At 36.9% G+C, this 17915-nt stretch overlaps 1 protein-coding gene and 1 pseudogene across 4 annotated transcripts in view; both read right to left on the bottom strand.

Moving 5' to 3' along the window:
* The window catches only part of FANCC (FA complementation group C), a 283427-nt gene that overhangs the window by 251497 nt on the left and 14015 nt on the right, over positions 1-17915 (bottom strand). For 2 of the 3 annotated variants that reach the window (XM_082697226.1, XM_082697228.1), the window contains exon 2: positions 15963-16063. The gene's annotated coding sequence lies outside the window, so the exon portion shown is untranslated. Of the gene's footprint in view, positions 1-10255; positions 10318-15962; positions 16064-17915 lie in introns of all 3 variants that reach the window. The other variant, XM_082697227.1, reaches the window with a different exon arrangement.
* LOC309847282 (large ribosomal subunit protein uL30 pseudogene) lies at positions 13445-15930 on the bottom strand (annotated as a pseudogene). The gene has a single exon. The product of its transcript is annotated as a large ribosomal subunit protein uL30 pseudogene (transcript).

Raw genomic sequence — 17915 nt, forward strand, 5'->3', positions numbered from 1 at the left:
ACATGCTGAATTATGTGAAGATTTCCTAGTGAATCATCAAAGTTGGAGTAGTCTAGAAGACATCTGACACTTCTTAATTTATATCACCAAACATCTACCCTAGTAAAAGAACCCCATATTCCTCTATTTTAATCTTCCCAAGTTCCACTCCAACCCATAATTCGCCCAGCCCAGGCCTTATCCAGTCAATTTTCTACAATTACAACAATCACTCAGGTTAAGATAACCATCAACTCTCTGTGTATCAGTGATTCTGTAAGTGGGGTGAATATGCTCCGAGAGATAGCAACAGGGATATATATATATATATATATGTTCATTTCCTAAGTCTTTTAGTAAAAAAGGCATTCCCAGGCATTTCTCCATGTTGAGCCTCATTTTAGTTGATCTTTCTGCAAGGGAAGAAGCTGCAGAGCACTTCTATCTGCCTATAAGCTTCTTTCTCCAAACAGCCTTAAATGTCAGCGCTCCATAGGTCTCCATGTTCTGCCGCTTTCATCTCATTTCCCACAGACCATTCCATCTACTTCCCTAACCTGAGCTTCTACTTACATTCCCTACATCTTTGAGTTCAGCTCTGTCGCCTGTCCTAAGCCCCAGAATCTTAACCTCCAACACCTACAGGAGAAATATTTCTATGAATCCTACTGATCACTCAGACTGATAGTCTTTTTGACACTTCTGTACAAAAAAAAATCATCTAGGTCTGTTTGCTTTACAATTCCTTTGGTATGTCTACAGCTACCATATCACAGCAATCCCAAGTTACAGAAGATTATTTGAATTATTTCCTTAACATGTCTTTTTTATATTCCAGCCTACACTGTTCCCATTTAGAGATTCACTATTACAGTAGAGCCTGGTGCAAAGTTATGCACACACCAGACATTTAATAAATTTTCAGTCAATAATTAATATCATCACCCATCTATCAGATCTATGGCAAACAGAATGGAACACCATGCTGGTAGCTTGGCTGCATGTAGAAATGTCATTCCTGGTAATCTCAATTTATTAGTTCTACATGAATCACAATTTTTAAAGAACAGTTTAGAATAACCAGCTAGCCATTTTAGGGATAAAATGTGTATGAAGCTTTAAACTTTAAAAATTAAATCATTAAAGAAAAGAAAAAAAAGAGGGGTATTTGCTGGAGGAATTTCCATATAAGGATGGTAGATTGAACATAAACATAGGTTTCATTCCTCCCTGAAACTGTACAAAGATGAAAATAAAGGAATTTCCTTTTCATTCTTTTTTAAAGTATAACTTATAAGGATGAAGAGATAGAAAAGGAGAAAACAGCAATAGAATTTGACAAGCTAGAAAGTGATAGGCCAACGGTGACTAACTTAATAGACTAGAAAAACAGGAAACTGAAAAGGACAACAACACAGCTAAAGCCAGCCCATTTTACATCCCATTTTATAGCACTGGACTCCTAATAGGATCAGGAAATGAAGAAATTTATGACATCTAGAAATAGGGATGAAGGGAGACCTAAAATAAAGTCAACTGGTTTAAAGGTTATCTAAGAGGCAGTTAGAGCTCCACAGCCTCATTCTAATTCGTGGCAGCCCAGCCCCCAACCTGACCAAGAAGAGGTAGTTTATTCTCTGGAGACGATAGAACAGAGGCTCTCTAGATTAGAAGTCAACAGACACAGCTAAGAGTAGAGCCACAGTGCCACAAACAGGGGATAGAATGCAGCAAAGGTGCAAGGTTGGGAGTTAAATAGCAATGTGTAAATGAACTGAACACTGAACACTGAACTCTGTACCCCATGCTCTGAGTTTTCTACCCCACTCAGGCTTTAGAACAGTGGTAGTCTGGCTTACAGATGACAAACAACTCTAATAAGCCTAAAAGTAAACACCTAAAAATATGGATATGGGAGAATTCCCCAACATTCGGCCCAGCCTCATCATAAACGGGAATCTCAAGTCAGTTAAGTATCTCCCATGAACTCAGAACTTCCAAGGAGACTTTTAGTTCCCTGTTCTAAATAAAATCATACAACCAAGGACTGATTACTAGACATCTAAAGAAACCTCAAACACAAAAGATGGAAAACAAAATATACAGATAGGTCTGACTTTTCAATGTGGCAGAGGAGTAGGAGAACTTAGTTTTGTCTGGTCCCAGGAATTCAGCTTAAATACCCATCGAATCATTCTGAACAACTCTGAACTCAATCAGACATCTAAGAAAAGAACAGCTGCAATTCTACAAATAGAAAAGCAACCCCTTTCTGCAAGGTAAGAGCTACAGAGAAGTGAAACCAAGGCAATACACAGCAAGGAGAGGGAGCTTCCATCAGCCAGCTGCCAGAAAGTGATACAACAGTGGAGAGCAAAATTGGAACTTCAAGTCTGCTCCGATGGGGGACGTCCCTGCCTAAAAGGTGCTCAGGTGGTAAAGTGGGGCAGAATCCTAGATGGAACAGTGCACTCTCAGGATCCCTATGTTCACAAAAAGAATGGGGGTGCCTGATAGCAGCAGAGTTCCTAGGCAACGGAATGGGAAAGGCAGCTGTGATCAGTGAGCCCAGGAGTGGGCTTTCAGCTTAGTGTTGCCATAAACCACGAACCCTGGCACTATCTGGCAACCACTCTCCGAGCAGGGGCCCACCAAGCAGTAGAACCACAGCAAAACCCCTGTCCTTCCCCCATGAGAAGCAGCTTGCCACAATAGTTCATAGGGTTTGGAGACCCAAGACAAGGTGCATACCTGAGATAAAAATTCTGGGTCACAGGCCCTGTAAGCACCAAGTGTGAATAGGTGTGAACCAGGGAGACAGGAGTGACTGACTGCTTTTCCTTGAGGGCACACTGAAGGTGTGGGCATGAGCTCTCGGCTCTAGCATTGGAGACTGGGAGGCCACCATTCTCATTCTCAAAAATGACATGGAAAGCCCTCAAGGGAACAAGAGCCACATACAATCCAGAGCCACTTACTTAGGTTCTTCCTCCCCCTACCCCCCATGCAAAGGTGGTGCAGTTCTGCACGGTGCAAAGATACCTGAGAATCAGTGCAACAGGCCCCTGCCTTAGAAGATCAGCAAAAACATCTGGAAAAGACCAAGATTACGATCACATGGGACTGTAAAACACCAGTGCAAAGGGGAAACAGTATCTAGAAATCATGGTTGCTTTTTCTCATGATTCTGTAGTCTTTTAATTTTGTTTTTTTCCTCTTTCCTTTTCAACCAATTTCTTATTTTATCAACTTTTTAAAAGTCTTTTTTAATTTTCGTTTTTACAGTTACAGTTACATTCTATCCTTTCATTGTATTAAATTTTATTTTCATAAATATATTTAAGTTTTTCTTTCTTTACAATTTTGGGATGCAATTTCTTCTAAGAAACAGAACAAGATACACCCAGAATCTAGTACATTTCTCTATTATCTTTACCTGTGTAATTTTATTGTTTTTTTAAGACTTTATTTATTTATTTAACAGAGAGAGCAAGAGAGCACAAGCAGGGGAAACAGTAAAAGGAGAGGGAGAAGCAGACTCCCCATGAGAAGGGAGCCTGACACAGGACTCAATCTCAGGACCCTGGGATCACGACCTGAGCTGAAGGCAAACCCTTAACCATCTGAGCCACATAGGCGCCTGTTATTCTTCCTTTATTGTTTTTTTTGTTTAAGTCTCTTTTAATTTTCATCTTCACAGATACATTTTTTTTTTTAAGATTTTATTTATTTGACAGAGAGAGGATTACAAGTAGGCAGAGAGGCAGGCAGAGGGAGAGTGAGAAGCAGGCCTCCTGCTGAGCAAAGAGCCTGACCCAGGACTCAATCCCAGAACCCTAAGATCATGACCCAAGCCAAAGGCAGAGGCTTTAACCCACTGAGCCACCCAGGTGCCCCTGGATACATTCTTTTTCTTTTTTTTTTAAGATTTTTTTTTTAAATTTATTGGAGAGAGAGAGGAGAGAGCACAAGCAGGGAGTGTGGCAGGCAGAGGAAGAGGGAGGAGCAGACCCCCCACTAAGCAAGGAATCTGATGCAGGACTCAATCCCAGGACCCTGGAATCATGAACGAAGCAAAAGGAAGATGCCTAACTGACTGAGCTACCCAGATGATAGTATTTAATTGTATTATATTTTCATTGTATTTAATTTTATTTTTGTACATATATAAGTTTTACTTTCTTTCCAATTTGGGATCTAGTTCTTTAACAAACACACCAAAATACATACAAGATCCAGTGTATTGCTCTGTTCTATTCACCTGTCTGTTTATATTTTCTCTCTTTTCTTTTCTCAATTTTCTTTTTGGTTTCAGGTCCCTTCTGATTTTGTTTAGTGTGTATTTCTCTGGGGTCATTGCAATTTTAGTACTTCTATTCTATGGACAGAGTGACAAGATAGAGAAACCAAGATCAAAGAATAGAAGAGGCAGTCCTGGCTGAATAGTATAGTATATAGATAGATACTATAGATATATACTATATAGTATAGATATAACTAAGATGTCAGAACTACAGTTCTGATTGTCTGAACTACAGTTCAGAGTAACGATTATAAAGATACTAGCTGCACTTGAAAAAAGCATAGAAGACACAAGAGAATCCCTTTCTGGAGAAATAAAAGAACTAAAATCTAATCAATTCAAAAATAAAAAAGGTTATTAATGAGATGCTATAAGAAATGAAGGCTCTGCTAGGATAAATTAGGCAGAAGAGAGAATTAGTGATACAGAAGACAAAATGATAGAGAATAAAGCAGCTGAGAAAAAGAGAGAGAAACAACTATTGGATCATGAGGGGAGAACCTGAGAGATCAGTGATACCATAAAGCAAAATAATATAAATTAATTGGGATCCCAGAAAAAGAAGAAACCAAGAAAGAAGGGCAAAAGGTATATTAGAGCAAATTATAGTGGAGAACTTCCCTAAGCTGGGGAAGGAAGCTGGCATTCAAGTTCAGGAGGCACAGAGAACCCCCCTCAAAATCAATAAACATAGGTCAACTCCTTGACATATAATAATGAAGCTATTATTACATGTCAAAGAAACAAAGAAAAAAATCCTGAAAGCAGCTCGGGACAAGAGGTCTGTAATCTACAAAGATAGAAACATGAGACTGGCAGAAGACCTATCCACAGAGACCTGGCAGGCCAGAAAAGACTGGCATGATATATTCAGGGAGCTAAATGTGAAAAGTATACAGCCAAATATACTTTATCCAGTAAGGCTGTCATTCAGAATAGAAAGAGAGTTAAAGAGCTTCCAGAATAAACAGAAAATAGAAGAATTTGTGATCACCAAACCAGCCCTTCAAGAAATAAAGAGGATCCCGTAAGTGAACAGAGAACCCAAAAGTAACATAAACCAGAAAGGAACAAAGACAATATACAGAAACAGTCACTTTACAATGGCACTAAATTCATATCTTTCAATAATTACTCTGAATGTAAATGGGCTAAATACCCCAGTCAAAAGACACAGGGTATCAGATTGGATAAAAAAGCAAGACCCATTGATATGGTGTCTGCAAGAGATTCAGTTTAGGTCCAAAGTCATCTCCAGACTGAAAGTACGGGGGTGGAAATCCATTTATCATACTAATGAACATCAAAAGAAAGCTGGAATAGCAATCTTTACATCAACCAAATTAGATTTTAAACCAAAGGCTGTAATAAGAGATGAGAAAGGATACTATATCATACTTAAAAGGGTCTATCCAACAAGAATATCTAACAATTATTAAAATTTATGCCCCTAACATGGGAGGAGCCAAATAAATAACCAATTAATAACAAAGTTAAAGAAACACAATAATAATATACTAACAGTAGGGTACTTCAAGACCTCACTCACTGAAATACACAGATCATCTAAGCAGAAGATCAACAAAGAAATAAGGGCTTTGAATTACACACTGGACCAGATGGACTTCACATATATTCAGAGTATTCCATCCTAAAGCAACAGAACATATCTTCTTCTCAAGTGCACATGGAACATTCTCCAGAATAGATCACATCCTGGGTCACAAATAGGTCTCAACCCAGTACCAAAAGACTGGGATCAGTCCCTAAATATTTTCGGACTTCAATGCATTGAAACTGGAACTCAATCACAAGAGGAAATTTGGAAAGAACTCAAATACATGGAGACTAAAGAACATCCTAGTAAAGAATGAATGGTTCAATCAAAAAATTAAATAAGAATTAAAAGAATCCATGAAAACAAATGAACATGGAAACACAACTGTTCAAAACCTTTGCAGTGTAGCAAAGGTAGTCCTAAGAAGGATATAGCAAATAAGCCTTTCTCAAGAAATGAGCAAAGTCTCAAATACACAACCAACATGAATGAAATACAAACAATTATACGAAAATATTATAAGCAACTAATGCCAACAAATTAGGCTCTCTGGAAGAAATGGATATATTCCTAGAGATGTATAAACTACCAAAACTGAAACAGGAAGAAATAGAAAATGTGAACAGACTATAACCAGCAAGGAACTTGAAACAGTAATCAAAAGTCTCCTCATAAACTAGAGTCCAGGGCCAGATGGCTTCCCAGGGGAATTCTACCAAGCATTTAAAGAAGACTTAATTACCTATTCTTCTGAAGCGGTTTCAAAATACAGAAATGGAAGGAAAACTTCCAAACTCGTTCTATGAAGCCAACATTACCTTGAGCCCAAAAACCAGACAAAGACCCCACCAAAAAGAAGAATTACAAATGAATATCCCTGATGAACATGGATGTCAAAATTTTCACCAAGATACTAGCTAATAGGATCCAACAGTGCATTAAAAGGATTATTCATCATAATCAAGTGGGATTCACTCCTGGGCTGCAAAGGTGACTTAACATTTGCAAATTAATCAATGTGATATACCTCATTAATAAAATCAAGGACAGGAACCATATGATCCTTTCAAAAGATGCAGAAAAAGTGTCTAACAAAGTACAGCATTCTTCTTTTGAATAAAACTCTTCACTGGGCAACTGGGTGGCTCCTTTGGTTAACCATCTGCCTTTGGTCATGATCCCAGGGTTCTGGAACCAAGCTCCACATTGGGCTCCTTGCTTGGCAGGGAGCTTGCTTCTCCCTCTTCCTCTCCCTCTGCCTGCCTGCCTGTGCTCTCTGTCAAATAAATAAATAAAATCTAAAAAAAGAAAAGAAAACTCTTCACAGATAGGGATAGAGGGAACATACCTCAATATCATAAATGCCACAGATAAAAAGCCCACAACATATATTCTCAATGGGGAAAAACTGAGAGCTTTCCCCCTAAGGTCAGGAACTTCAGATGTCCACTCTTACCACTGTTGTTCAACAAAATACTACAAGTCCCAACCTTAGAAATCAGACAACAAAAAGAAATAAAAGGCATCTGAATCAGCAAAGAAATCAAGCTCTCATTCTTTGCAAATGACATGATATTCTATGTGGAAAACCTAAAAGACTCCACCCCAAAATTGCCAGGATTCATACAGGAATTCAGGAAAGTGCCAGGATATAAAATCAATGCATAGGCGCGCCTGGGCGGCTCAGCAGGTTAAAGCCTCTGTCTTCGGCTCAAGTCATGATCCCAGGATTGAGCCTTACAGCAGGCTCTCTGCTCAGCAGGGAGCATGCTTCCCCCTCTCTCTGCCTGCATCTCTGCCTACTTGTGGTTTCTGTCAAATAAATAAATAAAATCCTAAAAAAAAAAAAAAAAAAAATCAATGCACAGAAATCAGTTGCATTTCTATACACTAATAGTGGGACAGAAGACAGAGAAATTTAGGAGTCAATTCCATTACAATTGCACCAAAACCCAAAAGACACCTAGGAATAAACTTAACCAAAGAAACAAAGAATCTGTACTCAGAGAACTATAGTACGCTAATGAAAGAAATTGAGGAAGACACAAAGAAATGGAAAGACATTCCATGCTCATAGGTTGGAAGAACAAATATTCTGAAAATATCTGTGCTACCTAAAGCTATACATTCAGTGCACTCCCTATCAAAATACCATCAATTTTTTTTCACAGAAATGGAACAAATAATCCTAAACTTTGTATGGATCCAGAAAAGACCCTTAATAGCCAGAGGAATGTTGAAAAAGAAAAGCAAAGCTGGTGGCATCCAATTCCGGACTTCAAGCATGGTTACAAAGTTGTAACCATCAAGACAGTATGGTCCTAGCACAAAAACAGACATACAGATCAATGGAACAGAACAGAGAGCCCAGAAACAGACCCTCAATTCTAAGGTTTACTAATCATAGTCAAAGCAGGAAAGAATATCCAATGGAAAAAAGATAGTCTCTTCAACAAATGACAGCCTCATGCAGAAGAATGAAACTGGACCATTTCCTTATACCACACACAAAAATGGACTCGAAATGGATGAAAGACCTCACATTTAGACAGGAATCCATCAAAATCCTTAAGGAGAACACAGGTAGCAACCTCTTCAACCTCAACCGCAGCAACTTCTTCCTAGAAACATCGCCAAAGGCAAAGGAAGCAAGGGCAAAAATGAACTATTGGGACTTCATCAAGATCAAAAGCTTTTGCACAGTAAAGGAAACAGTCAACAAAACCAAAAGACAACCAACAGTCTGGAAGAAGATATTTGCAAATGACATATCAGATAAAGAGCTAGTATCCAAAATGTATAAAGAACTTCTCAAACTCAACACCCAAAGAATAAATAATCCAATCAAGAAATGGGCAGAAGATATGAACAGATAGTTCTGTGAAGAAGATCTAGAAATGGCCAACAGACACATGAAAAAATGCTCAACAACACTCGACATCGGGGAAATACAAATCAATACCACAATGAGATACCACCTGACACCAATCAGAATGGCTAAAATTAACAAGCCAGGAAACACCAGATGTCAGGGACGATGTGGAGAAAGGGAAACCCTCTTATACTGTTGGTGGGAATACAAGCTGATGCAGCCACTCTGGAAAACAGTATAGAAGTTCCTCAGAAAGTTGAAAACAGAGCTACCCTATGACCAAGCAACTGCACTACTGGGTATTTACCCCAAAGATACGAATGTAGTGATTCAAAGGAGCATGTGCACCCCAATGTTTATAGCAGCAATGTCTACAATAACCAAACTATAGAAAGAGCCCAGATGTCCACTGACAGATGAATAGATAAAGAGGATGGTGTATGTGTGTGTGTATGTACACACACTCAATGGAATACTAATCAGCCATCAAAATAAAGCAAATCTTGCCATTTGCAACAACATGGATGGAACTAGAGGGTATTATACTAAGTGAAATAAGTCAATCAGAGAAAGACAATTATCTAATGATCTCACTCATATGTGGAATTTAAGAAATAAAACAGCATCACAGGGGAAGGAAAAATAAAATAAGACAAAATTAGAGAGGGAGAAAAACCATAAGAGACTCCTAGTCATAGGAAACAAACTGAAGGTTGCTGGAGGGGAGGGAGTAGGAGATGGGGTAACTGGGTGATATATTAAGGAGGGAACATGAAGCAATGAACACTGGGTGATATTATATAAGACTGATGAATCACTGAGTTCAACCTCTGATACTAATAATACACTACATGTTAACTAAATTTAAATTAAAAATACACAGATAAAAAGCAACAAGGCAGTCACAAGGAGGAATGAGAGCCTTTAAAAACTTTTTCAAAAAGTTGTTAACATTCATATCTTTATAGTACAAAGGTGTACCTAAAGCAATCTATAAATTTAATGAAATAAGGAGAGAGTATTAACATGAAATAAGGAGAGAGTATTAACAAAATGAACATTCAGAGGATGATCTTGGAAATTAAACACATAACACTAGAAATAAACTCAACAGAAAATTAAGAATTTAAAGTTGAAGAAAATGTCTCAAAAGTAGAGTAAAAAGACAATGTGATGGAAAACAGAAGAAAGATAAGAAAGATTATCAGTCCTAGAAGCCAAATTCCAAATAAAAGGTTCCAAAGAAAATGGAAGGGAGGATACAGTGAATACAAATTTTTTTAGAACTAAAAAACAAGAGTCTCCAAACTGAAAGGGCAAGCCAAGTGCTCAACACAATGGATGAAAAGAGCATCATTGTACATTATGGCATATCATCAGATAATTATATAAGCTCTAAAAGGTAGAAGGAAATGGAACAATGCCTTCATAATTCTGAAGGAAATTTATTTTTAATGTGAAATCTTATGTCCATCAAAATATCAATATCAAGTGTAACTAGAATCACACACATTCAACAGGCAGTGACCAGAAAATACTTCACCTTCCACACACCCTTTTCAGAAGATACTAGAGTATATCAACCACCAAAACCAGGGAATAAACCTAGAAAGAGAAACAACAAGACATAAAATCAGGGAAAGGGTAGAAGAATGGATGATAATGAAGGAAAATCCTACAATAACTGAAAAAAAATTTTAAACAAAAAGAGGTTTTTTGTATGTGCTCAGATCTCCTTCTCAAAATACAGAATTTTATGTAAATGCAAAAAGAGTTTACAAAACCTCCACAAACTCTTATATGGGAGTTGGGGGGAAGGAAAGCAGAAAGAAGGGGGAGAAAAAGCAACAGCAGTCATTGTGGTATACCAGTCTTCCATACTGTTAGAAAAAGCCAGTTCTGGTCAGCTCTGTGCTTTCAGTTACCAACTTTAGGTTACAACGGAGTACTTGACAATGGCTGGCTTCAGTTCTTCGGGTCAGAAAATGTTTAACAGAAATTAAAGAATAAATGTAAATAAGGGAGACTCAACTGCCTTCTTTTAATAAATGTTGCCTCTTTTTAATCACAGACTAAAGATAGTTTAGTAATAGTCATTCAACTATTTTACTACCCAATTTAAAAACTTCCTCAACAGTCCATTGGAAAAATTCAGTAAAGGTAAATGGAATTTTAAAAATGTGGTCACCAGGGGCACCTGGGTGGCTCAATAGGTTAAGCATCTGACTCTTGCTTTCAGCTCAGGTCACAATCTCATAGGTTGTGGGATCAAGCCCTGCATCAGGTTCCCTGCTCAGCAGGGAGTCTGCTTGAGAGATTCTCTTCCTCTGCCTTTCACCCTGCTCCTCTCTCTCAAAATAAATAAATCTTTAAAATAAATGAGTTCACCAATAAATAAGCAAACAAAAACAAAACAATCACCCCACTCCTAGAACTATCTGACCCTTTCAAAAGAGCATCTAGCAGACTCCTGTATACTCTTATTTATTCAAAGAGCCTCCAGTGGACTCCTATATACTCTTAAATTTGACCCCCCCCCAAAAAAAGAAAATAAGATTTCATAAGAAATCAAAGCACAGAACGTAGTTCTAGAAAACACTAAATTGCTTAACTGATACCTCACCAGTAATCACACTAAGTGGAAAATGAGGAGAAAAACAAATTGAAGTACTGCAGGTTTACTGAAAGAGAAATTCACAAGAAATATGCTCAAAATTATTTAGATTAAAATTCTTTCCTTAAACACAGCATTTTAAATGGTCCAACTGATATGATTTTAAAATATCAACTATTTACTATCTTTTTAATTGACTAATGCAATTGATTTCATTAACAGCTAATTTTTGCCAAATTTAATTCTAAGAAAACTCATTTAAGTTAAAAGAGCATAAAGAATAAAATACTGTATTATTGGATTCCTATAATTCAAAAGGAACAGAATCATTTTTTTTTTCAGGATGCGAATAAACATGCCATACTTCAGGTTAAAAGCATATTCTATTCCAAAATTAGCAGTGAAAATAAGCTTGAAAAGAAATTACTTCCCAGCCTTGAATTCAGGGGCATTAATATTAATGACAATCCCACTCATTTCAAAGGCATGCCCCAGAGTGTTTATATTATGAAAAATGGCTCTGGAATGTCATCTTTAGTAAATTTTAAATTGTTTAATCTGAGGTTTTGCTAGATTTTTAACAGCTGCACTTGTGTTTATAACTATAATAAGATCTTTACAGTATGGCACTCCTTTACACGTTTTTTAGATCTGGTTGGTAGAAACATGTTGTACTGATCAATGGAGATATGAGTTTGGTATCTCTCAATAGGTACAAATTTGGTCAGAATAAAGTTTTGTTTTGGATTAACATTGTACAACAAATGCATCATAGACCTTCAGAAGTTTTACGGTATTGGTTACAGAAGGATAGGACAGAAACTTCCATTCATATACAAACATTTGGAAAATGACTCAATTTGTGTTTGTGGAATTCAAATTTTGTTTAGGAAGAAGATATGCACATCAAATACACTGTGGATTCAATTTGTTTGCTGGCATTCACGGAGGGTCTCAGGGCAAGTTACCAAGCAGAAACTGATTAGGCAGTATTCAAAAATCTACATTTCTTCTAATACCTTTATTTACATAGTAGAAAAATGCAACAAAAAAGTCTGCCAAAGACTTAAGAATGTTTCAACAGGGAGCATCAGCAGTCCTTGGCCATGGGGCTGCTGGTGCAATGAAAAGAGCACCAGACCAGAGTCAGTTTCAGGGGTAACAGTCAACAGCTTTGCCACTAACCTCAGTTTCTTCCTCTGTAAACATTTCAAAGAGAAGTTATTATTGAAGGTGAAGGTTTTCTGCTAAAATAAGTTGAGTCTGGGTAACCAGAAGTGCCCAGCTATTTTAGAAAATGCAAAGATTATCATCCCATAATAATTAAGACATATTTAAAAGTTGCACAAACAGAAGTAGCCCCAAAAGTTCTTCAGCACTATCCTCTTTGGGCTATTTCTCAGGAACTCCTAATCCTAGTCAAAACTAATTTCTTGAAAAGCTTTCACTCTATTTTTCCTCCATTTTAAATGCCTCTCTTACCTTGGCACATGTGGTTACTGTGAGGATTACATTCAATCTCTGTGAGAATAACTTGGAAAGTGCAAAATACATTTAATGGGGCTTATGACCGAAGTGCTGCTACAAATAAACCAGGAAAACAAAAGAAGTTTCAAAAAAAATCTAGGCTTATAAAATCGATAAATTTTCTAAAATCAGTAGGACCAAAGCTCTGATTTCTAAAGGATATACAGCATATTATTGTTCAGAAATAATAATAAACTTTTTTCTATAAGCATGAAACTTCAAACTCACCAGAGAACAAAGAATACTGTAGTACTTTCCATAAGAAGTATGAAAAATTTGTTCAGAATTGCCCATTTTTCCCCCCCCTAGGTATTACTTTCACAACTAAATGCATTTCAAAATGATTCAAGTGTTACTAAATTACTTTAGACAAAGGTCATAAATTCAAATGTCCAAATGGATAAGTTAAATGAGTAAAGCAATCAAAAGGGCTTAAGGCTATTGGAAGACAAACCACCATCCAAAGAAGACAGGCAAAACTTAGCTCCTGCCAGCTGCTGCCAAAGGAGAAGTCAGAGTTAGTTATCCTACTGCCTTAATAAAACTCAGAATATATGGATTTTTAAAGGTGAAACTGCTTACTGTTTAAATGTTAGTGAATGATCAAAAAATTTTAAACATCATGCAAGCCATACAAAACTTAACTGCAAAGCAGATCTGTTCTCTGCTTTATTACCTCTACCATGTTTGTTTTACATGGATGTATTTAAAATACCATTACAAGGTAGAAAAAAACGTTGGTGACTTTTTTTAATGCTTCAATTATACTATGACTTATGTCGATATATTCAACAGAGTTCATTTTTTCTTTTTTTCTTGAAGTAAAATTTATCTCCACTGTGGTCTTTATTATTTCATCCCTTCAATTTTGGGCTTTGTTTACTATTCTTATTCAAATTCCTTTAAGTTAAAAGTTAAATAATTTTAACTTTAACTTAAATAAGTTTGATAATTTTCCTTTTTCTTGATGTGGACTATATCACTATAAACTTCCCTTTTAAAACTGCTTTTGCTATATCCTATAGATTTTACAATGTTCTCTTTCCATTTTTATTTGTTTCAAGGTATTTTTTCATTTCTGCCGTTTTGATTTCTTTGTTGAGCTAATGGTTGTTCAGTAGCATACTGTTTAATCTCCAAATTTTGGTGTTTTTTCCTTTTTTTTTCTTGTAATTGATTTCTAGTTTTATACCATTGTGGTCAGAAAGGATGCTTCGTATGATGCCAGTCTTCCTAAATTTTGAGATTTGTTTTGTGACCTAAGATGTGATATACCCTGAGAATGTTCCATGTGATCTTGAGAAAATGTGTATCCTGTTGCTTTAGATGAATGTTCTGCATGCATGTATTAAGTTCCTCTGGCCTAAAGTGTCATTTAAGGCCAATGTTTCCTTATTGTTTTTTTGCGGGGGTCTAGATAATCTATGCATGGGTGTCAATTTCTCCCTTTAAGTCTGTTAATATTTGCTTTATATTTGTAGGTATTCCTATGTTGAGTGCGCAAATATTTAAAAGTTATATCTTCTTAAACTGACCCCTTTGTCATTATGTAATGCCATTTCTCCCCCATTTGAGAGCAGTCATTTATTAATTGACCAGATTACAAAAATAGTCATGGTAGATACCTTAGTTCATCCTTCTAATAACCCTATGGAGTTGGTCTTCTCTGTTGCCAGCATCTCCACCTTCTACACAATGGGTGGTCTTTTTCTTCATTTCCCCTTACGGAGAAGATAATTTGAAGGGCCATAAAAAGTTGTTTGTTTCTTTGAAACGTTTTCCAACAGTATAGACTTTGTGAATCAGATCCTCCTTGCAGATGATGCCGTATTTACCAAGACTGGGCAATCAATGTGTTATCTGTCAGGGCAATTCACTTCTTATTGATTTTGCCATAACTACGCTTGTAGATCAATTCATTCACCAACTTCATAGCATGGTACACCCATGTTATGTATGGTTCCACAATCCTTAGCTTGTTAACTGAAGCCCTGTTGAGTTTACCAAAGGTGCCACTGAAGATCTGGCAAAGAAACTTTCTGAACCTTTGGGCTCACACCATTGATACCTCTGATCCTAAAGACAAGTGCCAATTTGGGTTCTGCAGGTACACAGAAGTTGTCAGCTTTTCTTGCCATCCTCACCATTCAAATCTCAGTTCTGTACATCTGCCTATAGTCTTTGTGCTAATATTTAGCTTTATCATAGATAAGCTTCCTCTTCACCTTTCGAAGCATCTTTTGAGCAAACTTCTTCCTCAGACCCTTGATCTTCAACTCTGCAAAATTCCTTCGCTTCTTCTTAAGGGTTTCTGGCACAGCAGGAACCTTCTTTCTCTTCTCTTCTGCACCCTCCATGGTTCCAGCTGGGAAAGAGCTGTAATGCCCTTCTTTGTCCTTTACTACAGTTTGTTTTAAAATGTTCTTTTTCTGATATAAAGTATAGCTACAGCAGCTTTATTCTTGTTTTTACTTACATGGACTATCTTTCTCCATCCCTTTACCTTCAGTCTGTGTATGTGTTTAGACGTGAAGTGAGTCTTTTAAAAATATATATACAGATGAGTCTTGTTGGTTTTTTTTTTTTTTAAATCCATTTAGCCACTCTACACCTTTTGATTGGAGAATATAATCCATCTTTGGAGAATATAATCCATCTACAATAGGTAATTATTGATACGTATGCACTTAATACCATTTTGTTAACTGTTTTCTGGCTGTTGTTTTATAGTTTCTCTCTTTTTCTTTCTTCTTCTCTTCCCATGCAGTTTGATGAATTTCCATAATGTTATATTTACATTCATTTCTCATTATCTTTTGTACATGTATATACAGGTTTCGGCTTTCTGGTTACCATAAAGTTCACATATAACAGCCTGTACATATAACAGTCTATTTTATGTTGGTAGCAACTTAAGTTTGAACGCATTCTAAAAACTCTCATTTTCACTAATCCCCCCTCAACATTTTGTGTTTTCATGTCTTCTTCTACATCTCTTTATTTTGTGTATCCAACATTTATTCATGATAAGAACTCTCAACAATATAGGAAGGAAAGTTCTTCAACCTGATAAAGATCAATAATGAAAAACTTATATCTAACATCATACCTTTGGTAAAGTTAGATGCTTTCCCCTTAACACCAGAAACAAGTCAAGAATGTCCACTCTCCCCACTTCCATTCAGCAATGTACTGGAAGTTTTAGCCACCCTGCAAAACAAAAAAGAAAAAAAAGTACCCAAATGCAAAGGGAAAAATAAAATTGTCTATATTGACAGATGACATGATAGTGTATGTAGAAAATTCAAAGGAATTCACAAAAAACCTGCTTGAAGTAAACCAACTATATTTGTATTTTCATATACTAATAATGAACAATCCAAAAATGAAATGCAAAAAACAATTCTATTCACAATAGCATCAAAAAGTAAACTGCTTTTTGAAATAAGAAATAAAATTAACAAAAGAAGGGCAAGACTTGTATAATGATAATTACAAAACAATGCTCTAAGACATTAAAGACCTAAACAAATGAAAAGACATTCCATATGCTATTACATTTCTCCCCCAAAAGAGATCTAAGAGTCAATGCAGTTTCTATCAAAATCCACAACAGCAGGCTTTTCCGGGGGTGGGGGGGATGACAACATGATACTAAAACTTAACATGAAAATATAAGGAACCCAGAATAGCCAAACCAATTTGAAAAAGGATAAAAGCACTGGAAGACTTCTATTACCCAATTTCAAAATTTACTATAAACCTTCCATAATTAAAATAGTGTGGTCCTGGTATAAAAATATAAATACAGATCACTGAAACAGAAATGAGAGTCTAGTTATAATTATAGTCGACTGATTTTTTTTTTAAGATTTTATTTATTAAGAGAAAGTTGCGGGGGGAGGCTGGGTGGCTCAGTGGGGTAAAGCCTCTGCCTTTGGCTCAGGTCATGATCTCAGGGTCCTGGGATCGAGCCCTGCATCGGGCTCTCTGCTTGGCAGGGAGCCTGCTTCCCTTCCTCTCTCTCTGCCTGCCTCTCTGCCTACTTGTAATCTCTGTCAAATAAATAAATAAAATCTTTAGAAAGAGAGAGCTTGTGTGCATGTGGGGGGGTTGGGGAGCAGAGGGACAGGGAGAGAGACTCAAGCAGACTCTGTGTTGAGCATGGAGCCTGACACGGCTTGATCTCTTGACCTGAGCCAAAACCAAGGGCTGGACACAACCAACTGAGCCATCTAGGCACTCCTATAGCAAATTGATTTTTTATAAAAGTAGGGAAAAGTCAGTTTTTTTCCAACAAATAGTGCTGGCACAACTGGACAAACACGTACAAAAAAGATAAATTTGGATCCATATCTCATGCCACACACGAAAGTTTATGGAAATTAATCATAAACCCAAGATATGATGGAAAAAAAGAAAACCATAAAACCGACTTCCTCAAAATTAAAACTTCTGTATGTCAAAAGATACCATGAAGAAAATGAAAAGACAAGTAACAGAATGAGAGAAATTATTTGTAAAACATGTGTCTGATAATGGGCTCCTATTCAGAATCTACACAGAATGCTTACAACCCAGTAATAAGACAATCAACTGTGAAAAATGTGTTAAGGAAACCTATGTCAAGGGGTGCCTGGATGGCTCAATGGGTTAAGCTTCTGCCTTCGGCTCAGGTCGTGGTCTCAGGGTCCTGGGATCGAGCCCCGCATTGGGCTTTCTACTCAGCAGGAAGCCTACTTCCCCTTCTCTCTCTGCCTGTCTCTCTGTCTACTCATCATCTCTCTCTGTCAAATAAATAAATAAAATCTTAGGGGAAAAAAAAAAAAGGAAACCTAACTCAAAATTGGAACTGGGAAGCCATGAAAGGAGAGCTTTCACATAGACCCATTTATTGCAGCTTGCTTGGTCCAGCAAGAAGAAAGATTTCCTCTCTGCACAACAAGCTACAGGCCCCCAACAACAACAACCATCCTTAACTGTAGCCAATAAGAGGCTGTCATCACTTCACTCGCCTACAGCCAATGAATAGCCATGAACATTGTGAACTCTCATATTCTTC

The sequence above is a fragment of the Mustela nivalis genome, assembly GCF_964662115.1.
Source record: "Mustela nivalis genome assembly, chromosome: 13".
NCBI classification, from domain to species: Eukaryota; Metazoa; Chordata; class Mammalia; order Carnivora; family Mustelidae; genus Mustela; species Mustela nivalis.